The sequence below is a fragment of the Taudactylus pleione genome, unplaced genomic scaffold (assembly GCF_031769625.1).
Source record: "Taudactylus pleione unplaced genomic scaffold, aTauple2 ptg000458l, whole genome shotgun sequence".
Classification (NCBI taxonomy): domain Eukaryota; kingdom Metazoa; phylum Chordata; class Amphibia; order Anura; family Myobatrachidae; genus Taudactylus; species Taudactylus pleione.
Window position 1 is genome coordinate 1,685,793 of NW_028284860.1, and position 23,188 is coordinate 1,708,980.

Genomic DNA, 23,188 nt, shown 5'->3' on the forward strand with positions numbered 1-23,188 from the left:
GTTGCAGCTAGTTTGCGCACGTGCATTGCGGACTTTACGCATGCGCAGAATAGCGAACATCGGTGGCGTACGACCGTGCGGCCGCAACGACCGACTCTGAATGAGGTCCTGAGTGTGGTTAAGAGATGCTGTTGTGAAAGGGAATCTGCAAATTGCCCAAAAGTAGAAAAAATATAACAACAACACAGTGCAATATCAACCTGAATAATAAGTCTGAACTATGTTTCAAAACAAATAACACATTTACTGTCAATAAACACCATAAAACGACAATACATAAAAATTAAGTAATTATGATTAAAGATTGTGACAAGCAATACATTTATATCTGGTAGTGGACAAACAAATAATTTAGATGAAACTAACTCTTCCATTAGATATGGCTGATCCAATAAAAAAAACTATTAAAATGTTCCAACTACAGTAGTAAAATATATTGCAATTGCAAATACAATTGTAATAAAGGAAAGTGTTTGAGCCTGTTAGTAATAGACAAGCAGTATGTATGTAGGTATCCACATAAGAGGCTGAGAATAGCGATGGTTAAGAGTGTCGAAGCTGGATGGTTGGCTGAGGCCTAAATTGTAAAATTAATATCTGAAGACGCCATGTTTGCATTGTCTGCACAATGCCATCTGGCGCAGTCAGTATAATATCATTGTGCACGGCGCTATTTTAGCGTTGTGTACATCTGCCGTGTTACTACACACTGTTAAAGTCTTTATACAATAAATGTGCACGAATACAAATATATAATTATATTTTTAAAGACTTCATATATTCAGTGATGACAGACGAGATATGTTTGTGACAAATAATTAAGAATACACAAAGATACTGTGAGTGTTTACTTTGCATATAGAAACAGTATGTATGTGGCAATTGAAGTATAACACAGACACTGATATGCTCAGAGAGAGTGGCTTTAGAAACAATTGTCAGACGTTTAGCTATCGTTCGAAATTGTAGGCCTTGTGTCCCATGCTGATGTGGTTAAGAGGGACTGACAATTGTATTCTGAATAAACATAGGAGAGCCTTTTGTTAAAATTATTAGACTGTTTGCCAAAGCTTGCTCAACCTGTGAACAGGACAAACTCCATTGTCTGTCATTATTTTAGTTCAGACAGAAGTAATATTACTGTTTGAAGTTATGTATGTGTATATATACAGTCAGGTGCATAAATATTGGGACATTGACAGAATTTTCATATTTTGGCCTCTATTCACCACCACAATGGCTTTGAAATGAAACAAACAAGATGTGCTTTAACTGCAGACTTTCAGATTTAATTTGAGGGTAATTACATCCAAATCAGGTGAACGGTGTAGGAATTACAACGGTTTCTATATGTGCCTCCCACTTTTTAAGGGGCCAAAAGTAATGGGACAAACTAAGCAATCCTAAATCTAACTTTCACTTTTTAATGCTTTGTTGCAAATCCTTTGCAGGCAATTACAGCCTGAAGTCTGGAACGCATAGACATCACCAGACTGGGTTTCATCCCTGGTGATGCTCTGCCAAGCCTCTACTGCAAATGTCTTCAGTTCCTGCTTGTTCTTGGGGCATTTTCCCTTCAGTTTTGTCTTCATCAAGTGAAATGCATGCTCAATCGGATTCAGGTCAGGGGATCTGTTAGGGTATATAGCCTGTGTCCCGGTCCCAGTTAGGAGCCATTCTTCTTGGATGACCGCAGGCTTCTGGATTGATGACTGTAACTGGGACCAGTGCGCATGCGTATGTATCGACTTGACCTTATGTATTTAATAATCCTTTGCGCTCATTGTTTAGATCAAAGCGCGTAATATGCTTTTATTGCAATAATAACTTTTTGTGCTTTGGAACCACACTCAAAGTCTGGAAAGCAATTATTTTGTGTGCAACTTGCAATGCTAAATAGCGATATTTGGGTATGAAGGTTATTAGGTATTCATAAGAGTCAGTGACTTAAATCAATATACCTGCTCGTATAGAGTCATTATTACAAGTATGTAGCAGCAGGTACAAATATAGTAGGGAGTTGGTGACTGAAATAAGTGTACCTGCTTCTAGCCATTAGTGTAGCAACATGTAGGACTGGAGCCATTGGTGTACCAGGCCTCTTGATGACTTCACACCCTAATTAACTCTGGGGATACTACTTTCTGGCATATAGTAATATAAACGGTGGCCAATTTTATTTGGTATCCAATGAAATTGAGGAACAACTGTATGGCACAATATGATCATAGGTAATCAGGGGCAGAATGTGAGGGGATCAGTCGCACACAGAGAGGAATGTGAGGGAATCGCTGAGACAGAGGGAAATGTGCATGTGTAGGGATCACAGAGGGACAGAGGGGAATGTGTGTAAGACTACTGAGGCAGAGGTAAATGTGCGTGTGTAGGATCACAGAGGGGAATGTGTGAAGGTATCATTGACTGAAACATACGGCTCGATTCAAATCAGCGTAACCGCTCAATAGCCCTGGGAGGGAGCTATTCAATGAACCGCGCTGTTTGGTCCGACAGTTGCCAGTTAAGTCGGAGAATGCCAGTTCTCGCAACTTAACATGGGTGTTTAGTCACGAAAAACAGCATTCTCCGACTGAAGTGCCAGCCTGGAGGCTGTTAGTGCCACACTAAGCATGCAAACAGCCGCGCGGTCTGCACTTTTGCCAGATTTCTCCTCGCAACCTCGGGTCCTTTAGTCGGACCAAACAGCGCGGTGAATTGAATAGCTCTGGGAGCTCCTTCCCGGGGCTATTCAGCATTGCACTGATTGAATCGAGCCCATAGAGTGGAATGTGGGGAGAATCACTGACACACAGAGGAAAATGTGGGGGGGATCGCTGAGACAGAGGGGAATGTGTATGAGGGTACTGAGCAGCAGATGTGAATGTGTGTGCGGGGATCACAGAGAGACTGAGGGGAATATGCAGGGCAGTGATATTTATCACCAGGAACAAGCAGGAACGCAGTTCCTGAACCTCTCATTCACTATGACGTAATGTCCTGGACTAAAAATTTATTTTCCATAAGATAAATTTTATTTTAAAGTCCCCTTTTGAGTGCATTCTTCTCTAAATACTAATATATATATATATATGTATGTGTATATAATATAAATATATATATAATTGTTTTTCTATAGCTCCATCCACAGTTCCTGAACCTATTTTTCCTGAAAAATAGCCCTGTGCAGGGGGTATATTACTGAGGCAGAGGGGAATGGTGTCATTGATAGACAGGTGAATGTGGGAGGGAATCACTGACACACAGAAGGAGAAGGGTATGTGGGGGAAATCACAGAGAGAGAGGGGAATCGCTGAGAAAGGGGAATGTGGGGGGGTCACCGAGACAGAGGGGAATGTGTGTGGGGGTAATGAGAGGCAGAGATGAATGTGTGTGTGTGTGTGTGTATCACAGAAAGACAGAGGGAAATGTGCAGGGGTATCACTAACACGCAGAAGGGAATGTGGGGGAATCAGAGAGGGGAATGTAGGGGGATGTCAATGAGAAAAGGAAATGGGGGGATCGTTGAGAGAGGGAAATGTGGGGTTGGTCCTTGAGAGAGGGGAATGTGGGGGTTGTCACTGAGAGGCAGAGGTTAATGTGTGTGTGTGGGGATCACAAAGAGACAGAGGGGAAATGTGTGGGGGTATTACTGAAACAGAGGGGAATGTGGGGGAGGGGGGTCACAGAAAGAGGGGAATATGAGAAGGTGTCACTGGGACAGATGGGAAAGTGGGGGGGATTATTGTGAGATGTGGGAAGATCACAGAGAGTGGAATGTATAATATATAATAATGTATAATATATGACAGTTAGTTGTGCACTGAGGGTATTTCATCATTATATTACAAAGCATGGGGCACTGTATTATTTGATTTACACTACCTTTACTGGGCTAATCTTCCACACAAACTCCTCCCACCCACAGATATATTTTCAAACTTTAAATATCAGGACTGGCATCATGAGTTTCATTAAAATGTCAATATATAGTGGTACTTTATTTTGAAATGTCTCTGTTGATTCACTTCCTAAGGGTCTTTATAATACAGCCTGTATAGTCTCAAATGGACCTTGCCAAAGATAAACTGTATAAGAATATTCACAATTTCAAATGGTCATTGCGATGCTCTCTGCATTATATGATGGTCACTGCGATGCTCACTGCATTATTTGCCTCTGTCCGTCACCCTCTGCCTCTCCCTGCCACCCTCTGCCCATCACCCTCTACCTCTCCCTGTTCACCCTCTGCCACTCCCTGTCACCCTCTACATCTCCCTGTCACACTTTGCCTATCACCCTCTGATGCTCCTGGTCACCCTCTGCTCATGAGCCGCTGCCTCTTACCATCAGCCTCTGCCTGTCCCTGCCTCTCCCCATCACCCTCTGCCCTTCACCTCGCATCTGACCTTCACTCTCTGCCAGCAGACCCATCTGTGTAGCCTCTGAGCTGCACGGCTGCTATCAGATACTTGTGAGTTTAAAGGAGGCACAGATTATTGTCATTTGATTAAAGGGGGCACAGATTATTGTTATTTGAGTAATGGGGCAGATATTATAATTAGGCACTGACTCTGTATTGTTACATGGTGTACTACCGTGTGGTATATTATGAACTTAGCGTGGGACCTAGAAGCGAGGGGGCCCAAAGTCTATTTTTGTACCTGGGCCCACCACTTGCAAGATTTGCCACTGTAGGTAAGTGAGGTGAGGGAGTTGGGATTGGTGAGAACATGATGATAGTGGGGGATTGAGTACATGAAAATAGTTGACACCCCCCCTCCAGATGGTGGAAGAGACACCTCTAGATGCAGAGTATCCTCCATAGATTTCCCTGGGTGCACTCACTAATGAAATGAGCTGTACATGCCACTGCTCAGTACTCATGCACTTTTACAGCATTGCTTGAATTCACGGATATTTTGCGGGCTGTCTTTAAAGGGGATGCAGTCAGGAAGCCAACGGTCAAAATGCCGACCACCGGCTTCCCGACTGTGCAATCCCGACAGGGTACTAATGATAGGCGTCGAAATCCTGACACCTATAATTATCCCTACGCCGGGAGCCCGACGCCCAGCATACCGAACGAAGGTAAGCCGCGCGGCGGGCGCGGACAACCTCGAGGGGGAAGGGTTAGGTTAGGGGCTCCCGGGGGGGGAAGTTAAGGGTTAAGCAACCCCGGGTGGAGGGATAGGTTTAGGCTGCGGGGGGGGGGGGGTGAGGTTTAGGCACTTACGGGGGGGTTAGGGTTAGGCACAGGGGGGGATGTTAGGGTTAGGCACCCCTAAAGGGGGGTTAGGGTTAAGGTGTGGGAAAGTTTAGGGATAGCTAGTTACTTACTTTGTCGAGATCTTGACTGCTGACATTTAGGTCCAGCGGTCATTCATACCGGTCCCCTTTAAAGAACATATTACTTAGTAAAGTCAGGAATTTTAATTGGAGATTTCAAAACACAGAGTTTAATTTTCATATATTTGGATTTAAAGTCAGATGATGATTCTGAGTCACATGCAAAGCGGCTGTAAGTGCGGACGGCCATGGCAGCCAGATTCCCTACCTTACATTAATGCGAGAATGCATAGTCCTTCAAGGCCACTGTTCTTCCATCATCAACCACAACTGTAATCATTAGGATAGGCTTTTGCACTTGCCTCATGCTAGGTGCAAGAGATCTGTCAGATACAGGCAACCCGTTCCAAGTGCGGGCCAAAGATTAGCTATGTAAATAACTAAATGTTAAATAATGTTATCTGTGTACATGTGTGTGTGTTTACTAATGTTATGATGTTATTTTATTACATTAATATTCACTCTGTACTGTATATCAATGGTGTGTGTGTGTGCGTGTGTGTTGCATGACATTAATATATGCACAAACACCTCCACACACAACATTACATACATAATTTTAGTAGATAATATTAATACACACACAAACAAACTACAGGGTTGGGTATGAAATCCCGGCGGCTGAAGCCCAAACAATGAAGATGCCGACAGGGGCAGTAAGTAGCCTAACCCTACCCCTCTCCCCCCCCTAATCCTAACCCTCCATTAGTGGTGCCTAACCCTATCCTCCCCCTGGTGGTACCCAACCCTAATCCCCCCTTTCCACACCCTAAACCTAACCCTCTTCAGGGTGTGCCTAACCCCCCCCCTGGGGTCCCTAAAACAAACCCTCACCCCACCCCCCACCCCCGCGGCCAACACCTTACAGGACCCCCTTACCTTCCTTTGGGATGCCAGCTGTCAGAATTTTGGCATCTGGCTAAAGATAGGCGTCAGGATTTCGATTCCTATCTTTAGTCCCGGGTTGGGCTTCTGTTGTTGGGATTCCGACGGCCAGCATCCCAGCCGCCGGTAAATTATCTACATCCCAAACTACATAAATGCACAAACACCCAGATAACATTAAGATACAATTATTCCAAGCTCGCTCCCAGATAACATTAACCTGCCACCCCCAACAAGACAAGGAAGGGTAGGGGACTCGTAATGGATGATCTGGCCCAGCTGGTAGGGCAGGTAATATTACACCTGTTTCAGATAACATCATGGGCCAAATGTAAAAGGGTGAGAGTTTAGAAAATGTGAGAGTTTAGCAGTAACTCTCACACTAATACATTGGTCGAGTTGTATTTTCAAAATGGGAAAACACCTGGATGAGAGTTTAAATCGTGAGAGTTTTTGGAGTCTGAAAAACATGAGAGTTTGCTCCGTTGCTTTCTTCTCAGACTATTACATTGGCCGAGTTTAAAAAGTGTGAGTTTACTCCAGGGGAGTATTAAGAGAGGAGGGGGCCGTGTTCACTCCCCGTCCGGGGCCCCGTCCTCTCTCTCCAGCGGACACCGCGCACTGACAGCCTCAGTAGAGTCCGGGCACTAGTATGTATCCCGAGTCTACTGCGCTTGCGCAGGTCACCGGGCAATTGGCACGGCAGCCATATTCCCAGAAATGTACCTACTGCGCAGGCGCAGAATGCTGGGAAAATGGCCAAGGCTGCCATTTTCTGGCATTTTGCGTAGCGCCTCTCCAGCCAACGTCGGACCTTGGAGAGGCAAGTATTAAAAAGTATGGGTGCAGGGTGTGCAGTGTGAGCCCTCCTGGACCCAAGGACCCATGTGCACCGCACACCCATTATAGATACCCCCCTGGTTTACTATCAGATTTTCTAAACTCTCACCCTATTACATACATATGTTTAGAAAATAAAATGAGGACATTCTATAGTGTTTTAGTGAATTACACAGTATTGCAGGCTCACATGACCTCATTCTGTGTAAGAGTATTACTGTTACTAAGCTGTCATTTTAAATGAAAAGTGGAAGCAATTTAGCATAATTATTGCTGCACTTCCTCTGAGCAGACAGGATGCTAATGCAGAGACCACACAACAACCAACCTCACATCCATCTAACTCTAGTTCTACTGTCAGACAGAACATATAAGGAGGTTGAAAGACCTGCCCAGAGAATTGCATAGCAAAATTAGATAGGGCCAAATGTAACAGTGCAGGATCCTGAAAGTCCCAAGATATTGGTGAGTTACCAGATAAATTTAAAGCAGCAATACTTTGTTTTGCCTTACTAGACATTGCAGCTTTAACTTTATCTACTAATTCGCCAAAATCTCAGGACTTTCACAGTCCTGCAACGTATTAAATTTCACCCATAGGGTGTAAGTGTAATTTACTAACATGCTCACCAATAATACATTTGTATATATGCTTGTAATAAACCAGATCGGGATGTAGTTTCAATCCCGGCTGTCGGGATGCTGGCATTCAGAATGTCGGCACCGGAATCACGACACCAGTAAGGAACCCAGCGACGGCATCCCGACGGTAAGTACTGGGGTTTGGGTTAGTCACTAAGAGGAGGTTTAGGCACTAGGGGGGAGGGTTAAATTTAGGCTGTGGGGGGGGGTGGGGTTAAGTTTAGGCTGCGGGGGGAAGGGTTAGAGGAAGCAGTGGCGTCACAACGGGGGTTCGTGCCGCACCAGGGTGTCACCAGCCGAGGGGTGACACCAAGTTGCAGACTCCCCCTCAGTGACAGGAGCCAGGTACTGCACTGTAGTATTAAGTGCAGAACTCGGCTCCTGACACTGTGAGGAAGCCGGCCGGCACTGCCACGGGGGTTCGGCAACGAGACCACGCCCCCTTCCCAATTGACCGCGCCCTGTCCACAAGGCCACGCCCTTTTGGCGGTGCACAGCATCCCTCCCCGCACCGGGTGACACCGCAGGGAGGGACGCCTCTGAGGGGGAGGGTTAGGATACTTACCAAGAGGTGTCGGTATCCTAACCCTGTTGGGATGCCGACATTGCGATTCTGACCCAGCATCCCATACCCAACCCACTGGAGAAACCTACCTGAGTCACCTAAATCTGCCACCTGTTTATTACTAATTAGTTGCTATGGGATACTCCAAATCTGCATCGTGTTATTAACATACACTCTTAGGATATACACAATGTATGCTCACTGGGGCTTTTTTTATAGAAATGTTTATTCAGTGAAGAGAGGTTAAGTTGCCTATTTAATAAGAATCAGTGATAGCAAACATGTTTGAAATCTTCTATCGCCGCTATGCTTAGCTCCCTGGCAATCCTGCTTGTAGCAGTAAGGTTAAATTTACCTTTTTGCCAGGCCAGGGTGGAGACAAATGCACATGCGTGACCCAGGCTATGCACGGCGACCTTATATATTGTGAGTCACCCACACATAGCACCAACCTGTGCTCCAACCTGTGGGGGAGCAAGGCTTCTACATGTAATATGATGGTGGGTGCAGGGCTGGTATATTTCATGTATCATATACAATACAATACCTCATGTATGGAGACACAAGTCTTCTTCATGACTATAGCTTAGCGAGATGAGCTATGAATGCAGTTTGCAGAGCCACAATTGCTAAAGTGTAACACCATCCAATCTTTTTGTGGCTTTCACAATTTGGGGCTCATGTACAGTTGGTTGTATTTCTGCTGGTCACTATACAGGAATAGACACACACATGAAAAGGCACATTTACATGCATGTGTTCATTCTAAAGTATCTCAAGATGCATCCAGCTGTAAATATCTAGCATATGCCACTTGTTTACATCAGGAGTAACCAATGTGCACACTCATGCACTATGCATGGAAACTGTGGACCTCATTCAGAGGCGGTCATTAGTTGCAAGCGTTCGCACTGAATCAGGGCGGCCACTTGCATCCTGAATGACCGCCTCCTTGTCGATCGCTAAGCTGTGGGTTAACACCCACAGCTCTAGCGACTGACATGGGTGATGATCGCGACCATCGGGGCTTATGACCAGACCCTAAGGTTGGGTCTGGGCACTTGTAAGCCCCAGGGAGCTTCCTGCTCTGATCGAGCAGGAAGCTGCCCACTGACATCAGCAATGATGTCAGTGGGGCCGCCCCCAAACGGCAAGCGTTCTGGCGGGAACGCCTCCGTTTGGGCAGGCACGCCCCCTGCCCGCCTCCCAAACGGGGCGAGCTGTCACTCACCATCGACAGCTCGCCCCGTCTGCTGCGAGACCCTTAGCGACGGAGCGTCCGTTGCTAGCCGGGTCTCGCGCATGCGCACAACGGAGCCGGCTCCGTTCTGCACATTCCCAATGGGGCAACATCGAGTCTGTTGCGAGCGCTTGCGATCGACTCTGAATGACCCCCTGTATTAGTAGTAAATGCAGAAGTCACATTATCCTATTTGAATACAATCATATACACAATAGATGACAGTGTCTTCCGTTACTAATAGAAAGTTATATTTACCATGTACAATTCAATTAAATACATACAAACATCTGCTTTTCCCTTTAAAAATCAAATTGGAATCTTCTTTAACACAACAGTTCAAACGCTAATATCTATTAAGTAATGTCAATAAGATGGTCACAACTTATAGCATATAATATGGCAGCTGTAGCTAGTGGTGCTGATTGTCAACTTTATCTAGCGTTCCCACTAGGCTGTTTTAGTGGGGCGCCGCACCCTGTCCTATTTTTAAAGGGAAAGAAGCACCCTGCCCTCCGGCGCGGCGCCCCACTGAAACAGCCTGCGGGTGCCGCTCCCGCGGGTGGGGAAAACTGCGGTGTAGCAGTCACCACTGGTGAATGGATGCTGGGCGCATGCGCCCAGCATCCAACCACCCTGACAGCAGCCTGGAATGTCCGTAAGGGCCGGGCACACCCCCAAGAGTGGCGAATAGGGGACGCGTCTTAAAGACGTGTCTCCTTTTTCTTGGCCACGCCCCATTTCCGGACACTCCCTGCTCGGCTCCGGACCTAGAGTGAACACTATGTATCATTGGGTAAAGTTGCAGCAGCCCTCCAGCAGCTGCAAGAGAAACATCTCTAGACAGGTGTATCTGCACCTGTGTCCAGGTCTACTTCAGAATCAAATACATGAAAATGACCTTACTGTATTCAGTATATGCTTGTCCCCCCATTCCCTCCCTGGCTCTGCCTCTCCAAGCAAGGAGTTATCAGTGTGAGATGCACCAATTCTGCATTCAGACATGTACACATGTACAGTAAACAAAAATACATATCTTACACAAAGAAACTACACAAAGTTTTCTTAAGCCCTTTTGCTTTACAAAGTTACGTACTGTCCAGACCTGTTCTGAATAGGATAGCCTGATGACAGGACATATATTTTAGAGGCCAGTTACTTGGTAAATATAAGACACTAAAGAGGCAATTCAATTCCAAACAAAGGGCCTGATTCAGCATGGATCGCTATTCTGCTTATATGCACGCAACGCAGTTGCTAATATCAGTGGGTATATGTAAATGTTTGCATTCGTATTGCAATTGCAGCCTGCTCACATCGGTATACTTGGGCAACATACTGAAACAATCGGTAACATTGGAGACATACGCACAGTTAAGGCAGGTCAGACCTCATTCAGGAATTGCTTACTTCTGCGCACGCTATGAGGCCTCAGACTACATATAGTATCGCAGTGGCTAATTTATGCATGCCCATGCAACGCTGTCCCAACGCACTGGCATGCCTGCGTTCGACCGACAACCCCCCCGACACCACCCACAAAGGGCACTTCCTGTCAATCACTCTGCCATGGGTCTGCGTATCCTCTGTGATCCCAGTCCAGATCGCAGTGTCTGGTTCGCGCACACGCACTGCATTGCGTACGCATGCGCAGTATGAATTAATCGGCCGATTGCGTACGTATAAGCAACTGCGTTCCTTGCTGAATAAGGCACAAAGTAAGGATGCATAACATCACTCATTATTATGGTAGCCCAACACTGCAGATTTGGTGTGAGAAAAATATGCAATGTCGGTAGTCACAAGGTGCCCCCAAAGTAGTCGCTGGCACCTTGCAATCATTGCACAGAATTGAACTGCCCACTAAAATGGAAAGGATGGAATAGAAAGCTACATGGCTGGTTTGGATTATAGAACGCTGAGATTACAACTTACAGTGCCTTACAAAAGTATTCACACCCCTTTGCATTTTTCCTGTTTTGTTGCCTGACAACCTGGATTTAAAATGGATTGTTTGAAGGTGTCATCATTTCATTCACAGAACATGCCTATAACTGTGAAGTTGTGTTTTTTTTTATATTGTGAATCAAACAACATTTAGAACAACATAACAGAAAACTTCAGCGTGTATAACTATTCACCCCCTTAAAGTCATTACTTTGTCAAGCCACCTTTTGCGGCAATTACAGCTGCAATTCGCTTTGGATAAGTCTCTATGAGCTTGCCACATCTTGCCCCTGGGATTTCTGCCCATTCCTCAAGGCAAAACTGCTCCAGCTCTTTCATGTTGGATGGTTTCTGCTTGTGAACAGCAATCTTCAAGTCTGACCACAGATTCTCAATTGGATTGAGATGTGGCTTTGACTAGGCCATTCCAACACATTTAACTGTTTCCCTTTAAACCACTCGAGTGTTGCTTTAGCAGTATGCTTCACGTCATTGTCCTGCTGGAAGGTGAACCTACATCCCAGTCTCAAATCACAGGCAGACTGAACCAGGTTTTGCTCAAGAATATCCCTGTATTTAGCACCATCCATTTTCCTCGACTCAAATCAGTTTCCCAGTCCCTGCTGCTGAAAAACATTCCCACAGCATGATGCTGCCACCACCATGTGTCACTGTGGGGATGGTGTTCTTGGGGTGATGGGATGTGTTGGGTTTGCGCCAGACATAGCGTTTTCCTTGATGGCCGAAAAGTTAAATTTTAGTCTCATCTGACCAGAGCACCTTCCTCCATACATTTGGGGAGTTGCCCACATGCCTTTTGGCAAACTCAAATCGTGTCTTCTTATTTTTATCACTAAGTAATGGCTTTTTTCTGGCCACTCTTCCATAAAGCCCAGCTCTATGGAGTGTACGGCTTATTGTGGTCACATGCACAGATACACCAGTCTCTGCTGTGGAACTCTGCAGCTCCTTCAGGGTTACCTTTGGTCTCTGTGCTGCCTCTCTGATTAATGCCCTCCTTGCCCGGTCTGTGAGTTTTGGTGGACGGCCCTCTCTTGGCAGGTTTGTTGATTTACCATGTTCTTTCCATTTGATGATGATGGATTTGATGGTGCTCCGACGGATCATCACAGATTTGGATATTTTTTTTATAACCCAACCCAGAATTGTACTTCTCAACAACTTTGTCCCTGACTTATTTGGAGAGTTCCTTGGTCTTCATAGTGTGATGCCTCTTGCTTAGTGGTGTTGCAGCCTCTGGTTCAGAAAAGTGTGTTTATACGGACCGATCATGTGACACTTAGATTTCACACCGATGGACTTCACTTCACTAATTATGTGACTACTGAAGGTAATTGGTTGCACTAGAACTTTTGAGGGGCTTCATAGCAAAGGGGGTGATTACATATGCACATGCCAATTTTCGGAATTTTATTTATAAAGATTATTTTTTATATATATTTTTCTCATTTCACTTCACCAAATTAGACTATTTTGTGCAGATCCATCACATAAAGTTCAGATAAAAATAAATAAATAAATGACAGGTTGTAATGTAACCAAAAAAGGTAAAAAGCCAAGGGGGTGAATACTTTTGCAAGGCACTGTAGTTGATATTTACTACATCTTGTTTCATCATTTTTACTTTTACTATTATGTTCACATTTCCATTTTTATATAACCCACCAAGTAAGGCCAACAGATTTGGTAAACCCTTAGATTCTATTAAATGACATATATGTTTGCCAAGTAAATCCAATACCTTTTTTTGGTATATTTTTCATTTTTATAACTAGTTCTGGAAATTAAGAAATCAATTGAATAACTTTAGAAATTAATAAAATAAGCATCTGAACACTTGCCCAGAGTGTGCAATCTACTATACATCTCTTATCAACTTGTTATAGTAGGTCAGTGGGAGGAAGGAAATTAGGTTTGTCCTGTACAGAGAGTGAAGGGTCTTAATAAGATCTAATGTTGCGTTTTTTTGTAAGACACTACTTACGGGGCTGATTAACCCCTCTTCCCAATTCCTATAATAGTGTGTATGCATTATTTATTGTGCTTACTAAATTAATACTAGATAACAGGATGGGGTGCAGCCAGGCTGCATACAAAGTTTATATCCTGCATGGGAGGATCAATTGGTTACCTCTACAATAAGAATAGAGCCCTCTTTTATGGCATAAGTGTTATTAATTTGCATTTAAAATCATATTTAGTCCAGTCTGTAATATAGCCAAATACTTAAAATTTAGCGGCATATGTATCAAAGCTTGATGTGAGATAAAATTGTGAAATATATATCACCAACCAATCAGCTCCAAACTGTCATTTCTTAAACACAGCCTGCAAAATGTAAGTTAGAAGCTGATTGGTTGGTGATGTATATCTCACAATTTTATCTTGCATCAAGCTTTGATACATAGATAAAATAAGGTGAAAAGAAAGAGCGTTTAGTGTAGGGATGTGCGCCGGACCATTTTTGCCGGATTTGGTTCTAATTCGTCGTCCGGCTTTGGATTTGGATTTGCCAAACTGCGGTGACTGGCTTTGGATTTTGATTTTTTTACAAAAAATTGACAAAGCTAAAATCACATAAATTGGTCTTTTTTTTCTTCCTAGAGTATCATTAACCTCAATAACATTAATTTCCAGTCAATTTAGAACACCTCACAGCTTATAATATTGTTTTCAACATTATTGGCCAAAGGTTGCAGTGAGCTGACTGGTTACTAAGCGACAGAGCAGCGGCGCAGACACCACAATATAAAGCACATCTATGAAACATTGCAACACAGCAGTGGCAGAAATGAAAAGTAGTGCACCCACCCAGTGGGGTACGGCCAGCAGAATCAGAGTACTTGTTTACAAAGTAGGCTACGGCCCAAGGAGTCACAGTGCACAATCTTATTCACATTACATCGCACATAGTGCCCCTGATTCACATTACACCATAAAGTAGTGTCTCTTATTTATGTTACCACACACAGTAGTGCCCCTTTTACACAATGCCCACAGTAGTGCCCCTTTTACACAATGCCCACAGTAGTATGGCCCCCCCAGTAGCAGGCCCTACCATTAGCAGGCCCCCAGTATTATGCCCCCCCCAGTAGCAGGCCCCCCAGTAGTATGCCCCCCTAGTAGTATGACCCCCCAGTAGTATGGCCCCCAGTATTATGCCCCCTCAGTAGCAGGCCCCCTCAGTGGTATGGCCCCCCCAGTAGTATGGCCCCCATTATTATGCCCCCCAGTAGCAGGCCCCCCCAGTAGTATGACCCCCAGTATTATGCCCCCAGTAGCAGGCCCCCCCCAGTAGTATGGCCCCCCAGTAGCGCCCCCCGCCCTTACACACATAAAAAAAAGGAAACTTACCTGAATCCCCGCTCCCACGCCGTCCGCTCTGCATCCACGCGTCGAGGAGGGAGCCGGAAGACGAAGCTCATGAGTGAGCTCCAGCCGGCTCCCTCCGTGCAGCAGCCAATGAGAGTCTGCCTGACTCTCATTGGCTGCTGTAACAAACACACAGCCGCCAGCGGCAGCTGTGTGTTTGATCTGTGTAGGGCAGAGCGCTATCACTGCGGTCTGCCCTACACAATCGGAAGCCCTGATGTCGGATTCTCTAGCGAGAATCCGACATCAGGAGGCCGCCGTTCGGGGATCAGAGTCAGGCGGGGAACACCCGAACAGCGTTCGGGTGGACTCGGATCCCCTATGTTCGGAGCGGTTCGGATTCCACAGAATCCGAACCGCTCATCTCTAGTTTAGTGTAGTGATTTAAATAAAGGTTCACTGATGCGATGTCTGTTTTGTTATCCTTTTTGATATTTTAAAGGTGACAATAAAATATGTGAATGTTTCTAAATACAAATAGTAGTAGTAGTTCCAGTGAGCGGACTATAGGCCTGAGAATATGCCAATGCATACCACTTGGAGACCGCAGCACAAGATGCAGACGCCCAGCCCCATATTAAACCGCACATCTCTCTTTACTCAAAGCTTGATCAGTACGCAAGATAGCGTAAATATCAATAACATCGAGAACCATCGACCACATTTGCATAATAGTGGTTTACCCGACCTCGCGCAGGATCTTGGCAACTTCCTGTGTGCACAGAGTCTCATCAGTGCGCCCGGCGCCGCACTGGCTTAATTATGGACGCCCCTAAAACGGCGACCTAATGCACAGGCACGCCTGCGTTCACACGACCAGCCCCCGTCACCACCCACAAACGTCCCTTCCTGTCAATCAATATCCGAAAGGGTCTGTGTACGCTTACCAGATCGCGCCGGGTACGGAAACATCGGCCAAGTGCGTGCGTTCTCTCCTGTGTGTTCCTTGCTGAATCAGGCCCTATATCTAAGGGAGGCAGGGATATAGTGGTGATATTTACTAAAGTGAAAATGCAGCCAAAAAGCAGAAAACTGCAATTTTCTGAGCTTTGACCGCATTCCATGTACAAACTAAAGTAAGCTCGGAAGGCGAAACTATCCGGAGCTTGTACCCAGTAGATGGAGTTGCCTGATAAAAGACTATTGGCTTCTTTTCGCTTTCTTTACTGTGCTTCGGCCAGCGTATGCGCAAAAGGACTCCCGGATCTTAGACCCAGAAGTCCTCTTTTCGCAAAGGACAGCTCTTTTCAGAAGTGATATCCTTTGCCATTTTAACTGCATGTGTATGTTCATACGGCGCTATTAATGCTGGTATGTATGCCGTAAGTGGCAGGATGTATCGCATCCATAATGCGTTGCTTGATACATCCCGCCCATAGGGAGAGAGCGATAATTATAGTGAGGTAGATATAGGGAGGGAGCGATATAGTGAGGAAGATATAGGGAGGGAGGGATATAGGACGTAAATACGGGACCTGATTCATTACGGATCGCAACTGCGAATGCAATAACAATTACACAGGCTCAGTCTCATTGCAATGATATGCTAATCCTCTGCGATGCTATGCCATCGCAGCACACATAAGGACGCCTACCTTACACACATCCGTAATACCACTGGTACCATCGAGTACCATCGCAGCCTCACGCACACTTGCACAAGCTCTGACCTGACTAAGGAAATGCTAACCTCATCGCACGCAGTGAGTACACAAGCTGCGTATGGCATCGCAGTAGATCATTTATGCATGCCCATGCAACGGTATTCAAACATCCTGGCACGCCTGTGTTTCGCCGATCACCCCCCTTCACCACCCCCAAACGGTACTTCCCGTAAGTCACTCTGCGATGGGTCTGTGTAGTCACTGTGATCGCATTCCCGATCACAATGGAGTGTTCGCGCACTGCGATGCATATGCATGCGCAGAACGCAACAATCGTCCGTTTGCATGCGGAATCGCAGTTGCGATCCTTGCTGAATCAGGCCCATAGTGAGGAGGGGATATAGTAAGAGAGATATATAGGGGTATTCAATATGGAGCGAAAACTCAGTTTCTGCGATGCTTTCGCTCGGATGACGTAATTTTCGCCGATTTTACTTTTACACCGTATTCAATTTGAAAACTTTTCGCCGGTGCGAAAAGTATATTGCATTCGACCCTGCGAAAAAGTATCACCAAGGAATGGGTGGCGAAAAAAAGTGCAGAATTGGGGTTTTGGGGTGCAACATTTCGAAACCACCCTACAACCTTCAGACAGTCCCCCAAAGGTAAACTGTGTCAAAAATTTTAAAAAAAAGAGCACTTTCATTTTAGGGGCGGAAAAAAAAATTGGGGGGTACAAAGTTAAAAACTAGCGAACTACAATCTAGGGGGGTCCCCAAGTATGCCCCAGGTGTTTTTTTTCATTGCAGGTGTTTGCGGCAGGTGGATTTTTCACGTTTTTTAAAACTTATTTTCTGCAAAGAAAAACTTCTAAATACTATTCTTCACCACCTTCCCAAATCCCTAAAGTAGCAGCTATCGAGCTGGTTTAAAGACCCCAAAAACCTTCAGCAGGGCTAATCGGGGGTATCCAGAGTGATCCCCTATGTCAGAGCATCTTTTTGGGGGTGTTAGGGTCATTTCCCCAAAAATCAGCGAAGTTTTCGCTGATTCACTTTCGCCGGGTGCCGTTTTCGACGATTTCATATTGAATACGGGTATAATCGGGGGCGCGCGTGATACTTTTTCGCCGGCAAAAGCTCCGATGTGCGGCGAAAACTTCGACACGCGTAGACGGCGAAGTTTACGTTTCATATTGAATACCCCTCATAATCCGCTCACTAGATCTAAAGTACACCTATTTGTATTTAGAAGCATACACATTTTTATTGTCACCTTCAAACATCAACTTCCTAAGATATCTCATGAAGGGGTCAGGAATTAAAAGAAGGGCTCAATGATTGTGCGCACCCAACTTTAGGTTTAGGTAAGTAAGAGGCTACAGATCCTGTGACACTACTCTCACCTGGTCATTCACATCTTGTGTGCTAAAAGCTGGCAGGCTCCCCAAGAATAAATGTGAGCATGCTCATGCCAGTGCATGGGATGTACACACATTTCCAATTACTACGGAGCAATACATACAGTACCTGTCCAGGAGATGAATACTGTAGCATCACAAAGACATGTAAAAGGGTCAACTTGATGCATTTAGTCTACGATATGTCACAAATGTATATGATGTACAGTATTTATCCAGAACATCCTTAAAAACAAGTGGTCAGTCTCAATGTGTTTATTTCTATTAAAATGCTTAAAATAAATACCAATGGAAAACTGTGGAAACACTTTTTGCTATTACTGCAGGAAGCATCTTCAGGCTGTTGGACATCTGCATACAGGCCTGATTCAGAGATGGATGCAGTAGTTGCGTCTTTGGATTCAGCGCCTATTCTAAAATATGATAATGCCGCAGGAGGCGTCTTGTGTAAATAGGCACCTCCTGTCTGCTTTGGTGATCCGGTGCTGCGTCCAAAGAAGCAGCATCAGATCACTTGCGTGACCATCAATCCTCAGGTTACTCAGGATGGCTGGTTCTTTCACGCTGCCGTGGCTGGCAAATCTGCAGCGGAAGACACTGACGCGACACTTCCAGAAAATGGGTCCGTCACTCCCCCGTTTTCAGGAACCCAGACCGGTGCCACCCCCAAGGCTACGGCTAAGGGACACTGCAACCACAGTCGCAGAAAGAGACCTGCACTTGTACAGTACTGATCCTGGTTTATGTACATCTCTGAGTTAGACCTATAATTCACTACCTGGGTTTATTATCTTCATCTGTTGTTACCTCCAAGGTGTCCAAGAGGCCTATATATACAACCCTAGACAACAATTAGATACAAATGCATGCATTATATATCTCTCTTACTCTGTATGCTAAATGTAGTTTTCCCACTTTATTTGGTGGCTCCGCCAATCAATAAGTTGTTATTCGGCCTATGTGATTCAATTGTAAGCGATGGTCATAACCAGTAACATCGTTAATTTGCCCTCGTTCATCATAGAGGTGAGGAAGAAATTGGGGTAACGTATCCTGCTGTGGTGTGCACAGTGGAACATCGTGTTGTCACATAGAGGAGAGCTAAATCACCCCAATTGTATCACCAGACAGTCAGATAGCCCCTTTCCTCGCTCTCCATTAAAAAATATTTCTCAGTAAGTGCATGCACACTGAAAACAATTGGTCTAACTGCAGTATTTGTATTATGAGTGTCAGACACAACCAGGTCCTATGTTCATGTGTTATTCAAAGTTTACATAGGCATCTCCTGACTCAAGCAGGTACAGGCTACAATGCCACCAAATATCTGCTTGAGAGAGCAGGTTAGGCGCTGGGAACAATATTATATGCTAGATTCATCTGAATACCTGATTTCTGTGCCTGTTCAATATACAGTGTCGAGAATAATTGTACAAGAAAACAATATCTTGTAGAAGTAAACCAGCTGATCTGATACAACAGGAGACATGGAAAGAGTGCTGCACTCACTTTTCTGGGTGGATATTGGAGAATCAGCCTAGTAATAGATGGTGCCTGCAGAGAAGGCTGTGGAGCACAGGGACAAAGTAGCATATAAACAGGAGTAGAAAGATTTGTGTTCCTAATACATATATCGGTGTTGTTTTTCTATTCTGGTCCACTTTAATGCTATACTTCAGTATTTACTTCTAGCACCACCATGATAACATTTGTTTTAGTATAGTAAAGGTTAACTCAGGTCTGTTTTGCTTGATCAGGACACATTTTCTAGTGACTGCTGTACATCTGCAATCAAAAGTGCGGTATAATGGATGGGCGATATTGGAAAATATTAATTATTCATGCTGAATAATCAGAACAGTTTTAGATCTTTCCACGTTAATATGGAAAATATTATGTATGCTAAGTAGTTTTAAAAAGGTAGTTTTTATGATTTCTTTTCGAAGTAATTTCTAAGCATGTGTTTTACTATCTATATAATAATCAGGACTGGCTATCCTATTTCCGTCATGTGCACTGCAATGGGAGCAGGGGCATGCGTCGTAGGCTCTCACTGTTGCAACAAACAGACAGGAGTACCATTTAACGCTGGATGACTAGAAGAGAAAGAGACTAGCAACCCAAAAAATGATGGTTCACAAAACACTAGTATGCAGCAATGCTTTGGTTGTACACTGGTTCTGTAGCTTATCTGGGATATATAATATATATAACAAGAATTCTCAGAAAATGACTCAACATTATAATACAGAATAGATTTTAAGTACCGATATCCTCTTAATGTCCTTCCCTTTTTTTTTTTTTTTTTTTTTTTTTTTGGGGGGGGGGGGGGGGGGGTATATCCATGTGGTGCCAAAGTAGTTCGATTACTTGTACCTGGGAGTATTTGTGACTTTTCAAAACTCTAAATTCACCAAATATATATATTTTCTCAATCTCCACACATTAAAAAAACTAAGGAATAGTGTGAATTGTTAACAGTTAAAAAAAATGTTTCTGTCTACTAATATATTGATATAGGCCTAACTAACAAAAATATTTAACTTTGTGTGTGCAGGCATAAAACAAAACTAATGTATACACATGACAAAGCACTAAGGGCCTCATTTATCAATGAATTTTATTATTCACAATGGGTGATAAAACTTGTTGTGTAGGATAATGATGCTCCAGCCAATCAGCTCCCAACTGTCATCTGTCTGAAAAATAACAGTTGGGAGCTGATTGGCTGGAGCACCATTTATCATACGCAACAAATTTTATCACCCATTGTGAATAATAAAACTCGTTGGTAAATTATTATTATTATTAAAACTCTTAAAGAGGGCATCTACCAAACGATTTTATCCTGTCCAACCTCTAAACGATTTTCCCTTGAAATTTGATCTTTCACTCTGAACGATTTGCTAACGATCTAACGATAAACGATGTCGTTTCCATCTGTGATTGACAGCTTTCAGCTATAGTGGGCAGATAATATTTTAGAGGGGTTCATCGTTTGATTGTTCAGCGTGAACGATGTGTAAACGATTTGTAAGCGATCTCCAAGCGATATGAAAGCGATCAAGTGAAATTGAACTGCATGTTCAGTCGATGGAGGAGACGATCAAACGAGCAGCAGGAGCGCGCATCGTTCATCGTTAGAAACAATTACTGCACGATTTGCAAAAGATTTTTAAACGATTGAACGATAACGATATAGTTATCGTTCAATCGCATGCTAATACCGTCTAGTGGATGCCCCCCATTACTAAAGTATGGATGGAAACTATTATGGAGTTGATACAAAGTTGAACACTTGCAACCAGAGAGGTGGAACAGAGGTGGGAAGGGCGTTCTCATGTAGGCAGCGTTCAGGGTGGACTTGTTCACGGAAATGTGGCCTAAGCAGACCTGGATTTCAAGTTTTTTTTAGGCATATTTTTTCACCTAGTATTGGGCAGAGGCAAGTACTCATTGATCATGACATCCTGAGATGTATACAGCTCTACATACAGGGGAATATACAGATTTTTATTCCATGCATATTACTGTTCAGTCAGATACAGGGGCCGTGGTCGAACGGCGGTGCTGCCCATAGGGCTCTGTGTGGCGTCACTGCTCGCACACCATTAGTTACAGCCCTGCTTACAAAGCAGCAAAATGTTTCAGTTCCAAAATGATGAGATCAAACATTGGGGATATTTATTCATTCAGGAGCCAGGGCCGGCCCTGCGCAGCAGGGAGGCGCCGGTACTGGAGAAGCACTGCCGATGCTTTCTCATTTGCCAGGCGCCTGCTGAGATGTGGGCATTATGTGTTAGGGACACTACTACTATGTACATTGTGTATAAGGGCACTACTACTTTGGGCATTATGTGTAGGGGGCACTACTACTGTGTGCATTATGTGTATAAGGGGCACTACTACTGTGGGCATTATGTGTAAGGCCTACTGCACATGCGCAAAACACCGGGAAAAAGGCTGCGGCAGACATTTTCTAGTCGTTTTGTGTAGCACTACTCTGTGGGACTTCGGAGAGGTAGCACCGCACACCCTGCACTCATTATAAGTACGCCCCTGGTGTAAGGGACACTACTACTGTGGGCATTATGTGTATAAGGGGCACTACTACTGTGGGCATTATGTGTATAAGGAGCACTACTGTGGGCATTACGTGTATAAGGGTCACTACTACTGTGGGCATTATGTGTATAAGGGTGACTACTACTAAGGGCATTATGTGTATAAGGGGTGGTACTGCGGGCAATGTGTATAAGGGGCACTACTGTGTGTGGTAACATGAATAACGGACACTGCTATGTGATTAAATATGAATCAGGGGAACTATGGGCCTGATTTGGAGCCAGACGCTCTGACAGAGCGCTCGTCTGAATCAGGGCCGGCCTTCTTGTTTTTTAGAGCGGCCTCCTGGCCGGTCGCATAGCTGTGGGTGACCACCCACAGCTATAGCGAGCGGCCATGATGATGGGCTTGCAACGAAACCCCTGCGCTAGGGTCTCGTTGCCGCAAGCTCTCCCACTGACATCACTTGTGATATCAGTGGGGCTGGCCCCAGACGGTAGGCGTTCCCATGGGAACGCCTCCGTCTGGGCAGCCACGCCCCCGGCCCGCCCACCAAAGGGGCGTGCTGTCACTCAACATCGACAGCACGCCCCCTTTGGTAAGAGACCCGGAGCGACGGAGTGCCCGTCGCTATCCGGGTCTCGCACATGCGCACGACGGAGTCGGTTCCGTCGTGCGCATGTGCACTGGCCTACCATCGACCCGGTTGCGAGCGCACAGCGCTTGCGACCAGGTCTGAATCAGGCCTATGTGCAGTGTAATTTGAATAGGATTATGCTACTGTGTTGTGGAATTTGAATTGGGGGTACTATTGTGTGGCCACATACCTTTCTTGTGAGACCATGGCCATTTTTGCGACTCACGCCTTCGGCGCTCTCTGACCCTTTATAGAAAATGAAAGGGAGTGCGCAAATGTATAGTTTACAGGGGGAGCGTCGAACATCCTACCACAGGCCCTTTTCAGAGCTGCATGCAGGGTTGGCTCTAACATTAAGCAGATTTAGGCAACTGCTTAGGGCAGGGGTATTTAACATGCGGCCCCCAGCTACTGGGGAACTACACATCCCAGCATGAACTGACATATATTACATGCAGCACAAGGGCAATTGGTCCGCAAACTCATCATGATACCATCATGGGATGTCGTTAAGATACCGGAGGCCACTGGTCTCTATACCGACACTGGATATCCCGACAATGGAGTTAAGATAGCCGTCGAAATACCGACACCTATCTTAATCCCG

General features: G+C 44.9%; 1 protein-coding gene across 2 annotated transcripts in view; it reads right to left on the reverse strand.

Moving 5' to 3' along the window:
* The window catches only part of RASSF5 (Ras association domain family member 5), a 118,125-nt gene that overhangs the window by 19,548 nt on the left and 75,389 nt on the right, over positions 1–23,188 (reverse strand). The window lies entirely within an intron of this gene.